Below are 6,956 nucleotides of genomic sequence, written 5' to 3'. Positions count from 1 at the left end.
GAGGGAGGGAGGGAGGGAGGGAGGGAGGGAGGAGGAGACTCCCGGCCGAGGAGGAGCCGCCAATGGTGGGCCCGGAGCTACCTGGGCCGCCCAGCTCTGGCTCTCCCTTCTCCCGGCAAAGAAGGAAGGAAGGAAGGAAGCGCAGGAGATCCAGCCCCGGGCCTGGCGCCGCCTCTCTCTCCTTCGCTCTAGCTCAGCCCTTGGTTTGGGGAGAAATCCGCGCTTCGGGATTTATATTCCGCACAATAAGGATCTCGATCAGAGGGGCTGTCAGAGGGGGTCGACAAAGACCATCAGATAGCACAGTATTTTCTGTTACTCATGAGGGTTCTGTGTGTGAAGTTTGGCTCAATTCTCTCGTTGGTGGGTTTCGGAATGCTCTTTGATTGTAGGTGAACTATACATCCCAGCAACCACAACTCCCTAATGACAAGGCCCTTTCCCCTCAAACTTCGCCAGTGTTCACATTTGGGCATATTGAGTATTCGTGCCAAGATTGGTCCAGATCCATCATTGTTTGAGTCCACAGTGTTCTCTGGATGTAGCTGAACTACAACTCCAAAACTCAAGGTCAATGCCCACCAAACCCTTCCAGTATTTCCTGTTGGTCACGGGAATTTGGCCAAGTTTGGTTCAATTCCATTGTTGGTAAAGTTCAGAATGTTCTTTGATTGTGGGTGAACTATAAATCCCAGCAACTACAACTCCCAAATGACAAAATCAATATCCCCACCTTCAATCCCACCAGTATTCAAATTTGGGCGCATCAGGTATATTGTGCCAAATTTGGTCCAGTGAATGAAAATACATCCTGCATATCAGATATTTATATTACGATTCATAACAGTAGCAAAATTACAGTTATGAAGTAGCAAGGAAAATAATGTTATGGTTGGGGGTCACCACAACATGAGGAACTGTATTCAGGGGGCGCAGCATTAGGAAGGTTGAGAAACACTGGTGTAGATGATCCCCTCCTCTGGGTGCATCCTGAGGGGGTGTGCCAGGCATGGGCAAACTTTGGCCTTCCAAGTGTTTTGGACTACAACTCTCACCATTCCTAACAACTGGTAGGGAGTTTGTAATCTGGCCTCATCCAAAAGGCAAACCATGATTTTGCCATTTTATATAAGGAAGGCCATTTCAGTAACGGTACTTGAGCAGCCACAGATTTTGGCATACCAGTAACAACTGATTTCTGAGTAGGCAAAACCTATTGGAGGGAAATAACCCCAAAATTGGATGCATACATTGTCATTGTCTAAAAATAACATAGGCTCTCAGAGCTGTAGGCATTTTTGAAAATTCCTGCAGGGTATTAAAATAAAGGACAATGTAAATACTGCTTCCCTAAAGTTGTGCCAGGCAATTTGCAAACACACCATGAAAATCTCAGTTGGGTTCTTTGGTCCATGTTTTAATCAGAATGCATTCTCAGTTCCAGTGTTAATCAATGTCCCTTGCTACCTAAGGCTGCTGGAAGTTGCACTGATTAAGTACATATAGAGTACTCTATAATTTCCACACTGACCCAATGATACTTCCACCCTCTGGGCTTTGTTCTGTGCCCCACATTTAGTTCCACAATAATCTTGTTCAGCACTTTTTTCTTTCATCCCGTTTTCCCAGTTATTTGCATACATAAGATATTGACAACTGCTTTTCCCCAGTTTTTCTTGCTTCAGATACATCATCGCTGTACGCAGGTTTCTTTTAATGTTATCTGATATGTAGCCTATGGGATGATAAAATTTGGAAAAGAGGAATGACTTCAAATCTTTAAATTACTTCTAATTAGTAAAACAGATTCACATATTGCATCAAAATAATCGCCTCTCTTATTTTGATATGTCTCACTGACCTGCTATCTCTATATATTGTATGGTTATGGTTCTACACAGAATATTTCCATTTATTAGATAATGCATTAAAACAAATTCCTTCTTTAAGAGAGAAGCAGATAAACATTGGAGAAAGCAAATCTCAAGAAAATCAATTGTCCTTTCCCCCAAGTAAACATAGATAGGATTTAGTTGAAAAGTTTCATTGTCTCAGCAAGCCCTTCCCAGTTTACATCACACTGGTGTGCTGCATGTGTGGAAAAACTCTGGAAAACACAATCCTTGACAAAAAGCTCATCTAGAGATTTCTATTACTTCAACTGGAAGGGCTGAATTGAACCCACCCAGTCAATTTTAAACCTTGATTTTAAAATTTGCATTCTATTCCATTGCATTATAATCCTTGTCCCATGTACTTTAATATATGTCTTTTATAGGTAAAGGTTTTCCCCTGACATTAAGTCTAGTCATGTCCAACTCTGGGGGTGGTGCTCATCTCCATTTCTAAGCCGAAGAGCCAGAGTTGTCCGTAGACACCTCCAAGGTCATGTGGCCGGCATCCTGGCAAAACGGTATCTATTGATCTACTCACATTTGCATGTTTTGAACTGCTAGGTTGGCAGAAGCTGGGGCTAAAAGCAGGAGTTCAACCTGTCCCGCTTATTCGAACCACCGACCTTCTGGTCAGCAAGTTCTGCAGCTTAGCAGTTTAACCTCTACCACTTTAACTACTGTGCTCAATACTATGGAATCATGGGAGTGGTAGTTTAGCAAGGTCTTTAGCCTTCTCTCTCAAAGGGTACAAATGCCTTGCCAAACTATGGCAGTTAAAGTGTCAGACTATATTAATTCTACAATGTAGATGCACCTCAGGTCTCCTAAGTCTATTCTAACATTATGTGTATTGCACCACCAACACCTCTTAGCCATGAGAGCTTAAATGGAACCCATGTGTTGAAGCACCATCTCTGATAACACTTCAACTGAAAATTTCATAATTTTTCTTCTTAGTTTTTGGATTCCCAAAAGAATCCGACCAGTTTCTCTTGGAAACAAGGCATCGGAGTGAATTAGAATGTGGGCACATAATCATTATTAAACTACAATTCTCAGAATCTCTCTGTTGGCACAGTCCCTCTATAGACACAGCATTTAGCCATATTGATTAGGGGACTCTGGGATGTGTAGTCTACAGTACAAGTTGAGCATCCCTTACCTCAAATTCGGAAATACAATACACTAAAAATAAAAAATGGTCTACACAGGTGGTTGGGATAGTAGCATCTTTGCTTTCTCATGATTCAGTGTGTACACTAACTTTGTTTCATGCACAAAATTATTAAGAACATTGTGCAAAAATTACCTTTAGGCAATGTGTATAAGGAGTATGTGAAACATACATGAATTTCATGTTTAGACTTGGTTCCCATCGCCAAGATATCTCATTATGTTAATATATGCAAACACAAATCCTGTATTTCTGAAATCTGAAGCACTTCTGTTCCCAGCATTTCAAATAAAGTGTTCTCAACCTGCATAACGCGGTCAGGTTCTGAGATAAATTAATCTTGGTCAGATTCAGCAGAGATAGTCATACATTTCTTTGATAGCATGAGACATCTCCAACCCAGGCTTTTAATTCCTGTTCCAAGAAGTCTGTTTGCAAAATAAACATCCTGCGATTTTTATTATCCCTCTCTTTCTGTCTGCAGTAGAATGCACAGGGCTCTAGTATGTGCTAATGACTTCTTTTGAATGGCATAAACTCTCCTCCAAATTAAAAATATACCCTGAGGCTGAAACCCTAAATGTTGAAATCAAAAAACAAATTACAAAATGATAATTACAGCACTTATGATTGAACATGCTTGAGTCTGTGGTGAATAGAATGAATGATCTTATATCCGTCTCCTGTAGTAATACATATCAATGTCTCTTTGTGGCTGCAAGACGAGAAAGCACAAGGCAACTGTGTCCCCATTCTAGTGCTGGCATCGTTAACAGTAGTTTGAATGCAACTCTCACTAACTAGAATTAAACCATTACTCATTACTCTGAGTACATTTTCTCCCAGATTTAGAAATTGCAATATACAAAGTCCTATAGGGAATTAAAACCTCCAGTGCTGCTACAAGTGTTGTTGTAACTAGGTATCACATCAAAGAACTCATGAATGGCAAATTATAACATACACAGGCCATGTTTACAAGGCTTGGGAATCCTGTAGATCTTGATTTTTTGTAGTCAGCAAAAAAAGAACATCAAGGTAAACGTATAAAGAATGGGGAAGAGGACTGAAATGTGCTGAAAGTGAAGGGGGAAATTATAGGTAGTAAACTGAAGATATACTAATATAACCAAATTATACTGGCACAATACCACTTATACTGTTATGGTTCCATTTTATGGAATCCAAAGATATGACAATTAGACCTATGGTGTATCTAGAAGGAGAAGGAGGAGAAGAAGATGACAATGACAATGACTCTGGCACAAGCTAGTAAAGGTGGTCCCAGTGGTGATTGGCACACTGGGTGCAGTGCCTAAAGACCTTGGCCTGCACTTAAATACAATCGGCGCTGACAAAATTACCATCTGCCAGCTGCAAAAGGCCACCTTGCTGGGATCTGCACGCATTCGCCGATACATCACACAGTCCTAGACACTTGGGAAGTGTTCGACGTGTGATCCAATACAACAGCCAGCAGAGTGATCTTGTTTGCTGTAGAGTCATTTGTTGTGTTTCTAATAATAATAATTTGCACCTGTTTTTTTCATGTCGTACACCGCAATGAGTCACCCTTGGGCTGAGAATTGCAGTATATAAGCGCAGTAAATAAATAAATAAATAAATAAATAATAATTTATATCCTGCCCTCTCTCCCTGAAGGGACTCAGCCTTCTCTGCCGGGAGTGCTAATGCCTCAACAAACTACAGCTTCCAGGATTTGATAGCAGTTAAAGCAGTCAAACTGCACAAATTATATAGTATATGAACCCTTAGAATAAGCTGCCAGAGAACTCTTGCATTTGCTACAATATAAGAGCACATTTGTGAATGCAAAGCTACTCACAAAGCTAAAATTAAGGCTCCCATTATTCTGCAATATTGTGTCTACAGTCAATGCTGGTGAAAGGATTGTGTAAACTGCAGTCCCCAAAAGTAACTATCAAAATTCTGCATCACAGAGACAACAATTAACTTTGATCGCTTACGCCCACTGGGCTGGCTGTCAGGGGGAAAAGATTCAAGTGCAATTGAGCAAAATAGGTCTCTCTGCAAGGCTGACTGAAGATAAATATCACTTCTGCAAAAGAGCAGCCAGTCCCTGAAAAGCATGGCTCTAGAAAGTGCTAGTCAAGTTCTGGATCGGAGAGATTCCGTCTAAACAATAGGAAGAACTTCCTGATGGTAAGAGGTGTTTGGTAATGGAATATTCTCTGGAGGTTTCAAAGCAGACGCTGAATGGCCATCAGTTGGGAGTGCTTTGATTCTGTGTTCCTGCATGATAAGGGGTTGGACTGGATGATCCTTGTGGTGTCTTCCAACTCTGATTCAATGAAAAAAGTTTGCCTTTCCTTCTTCCTCAAGCTATGTCAGATATAGGGTGGTCAATTCAAAGCATGTATCCCCAATCCAGCATTGTGTCTCTGTTCCAGTACAGGGCCTGTTCTAGTTAGTGCCTACGTTCCAAGAAGCAGGCCCTGGTCTGCCACCTGACTTGCACAATAATGCAGCTATTCTGCATAGGAAGACAGACTGCATTGTATAGCTGCAGCCGCCTAAGAGCTGTTCATGCAGCCCTTCAGCCTGAAAAGAAGTATTGTTCATGATGGCCCACCCTTCAATCTCTCCCCAACACTAGGGAGGCAGAGCTCTCCCCAGCAGCCAGAACAACACCATTCAGAGTCTTCCACATCTCCATCCCAGATGATGATGGGTTTAACCTTTCCCTCATCCTGCATGGCTCTAGAAGAATCGAGAGCTGGGTAGACAGGCAAGAGCCATGGGGCAAAGAGCTTTAAATTCAGAAGTAGAATTTTGGCAATGGGCCCTTAAGTGACTAGAGATCTATTCTGAATCTGCATGGTGTATCACAATGAGAACATAGATTTCCAGATGGAAGATGATTCCAACAAGGTTTGCTTGACTCTCCTTCTTCTTGGCATATTTCCCCCTTTCCCCCTCTCTTTGTGCCTCTTCAAAATCCACAGCACTGTTGGTTACAGCTGACCTTCAGTTAGAACACTTAAGGGCCAGGACTTCCTGGTTCTTGGTGTTTATTCCACTTTTTAAAGGTTAGCTTTAAGCCCACCTTTAAATCTCGTTTGCTGTCAACTGACATCCTGTTTTCTGTTCTTGAGCTGAGAGTGAAATAACTGCTTTGGGAGACAGTGATCGAGCATTCATACAACATAGCCAATCCAACAAAGTTAATGATGGAGGATCATTGCTTAGATGCTGGTGGCCCTTGCTTCTTCCAGAATGCTGACATTTGTCCGTCTGTCTTCTCAAGAGATTGGGTTTTTTTGAAGGCAACATTGATAGAATAGTTCCAGAAGTTGAGAGTGACATTTGTAGATGGTTCATGTTTTACAGGCATACAACAAGTTGGAAGGACAATAACTTTATAAACCAGCATCTTCATATCCCTACGAATGTCCCAATCCTCAAACACTCTCTGCTTTATTTTTTAAAAATGCTGCACTCGCAGTGCTCAGATGATAGAGCAACGAAGATACCTTCAATTTCCCTTCCCTAGTCTAGAGAAAATTACAACGTCCATTTCAGATCATTCTCCAATTTCAACTGGCCTTCTACTATCATACTTCCTCCTGGATTAGCCATCAGCAGTACTAACATTCAAGCACCACCCCTGAAAAATAATATTTATATTTACATACAAATAGTGAGCTTGTGTACACTACAATGTTCACACCCTAGAGCCATTCAAAAATCATGATATCCTGCCAAATTTTCTGTTGCCCTCGCAAACGTAACATAGTTATGGGATTCAATTCCTATTACAGCCAGAATTCTCTTATGTGAAAGGGCTACGAGATAGCTATAGCCCAGAGGTTACACAAATTAAGTCACTAAAGAGGATGTTATGT

The sequence above is a fragment of the Anolis sagrei genome, chromosome 1, assembly GCF_037176765.1.
Source record: "Anolis sagrei isolate rAnoSag1 chromosome 1, rAnoSag1.mat, whole genome shotgun sequence".
Taxonomy (NCBI): domain Eukaryota; kingdom Metazoa; phylum Chordata; class Lepidosauria; order Squamata; family Dactyloidae; genus Anolis; species Anolis sagrei.
Note: the sequence above shows the minus strand (reverse complement) of the source record.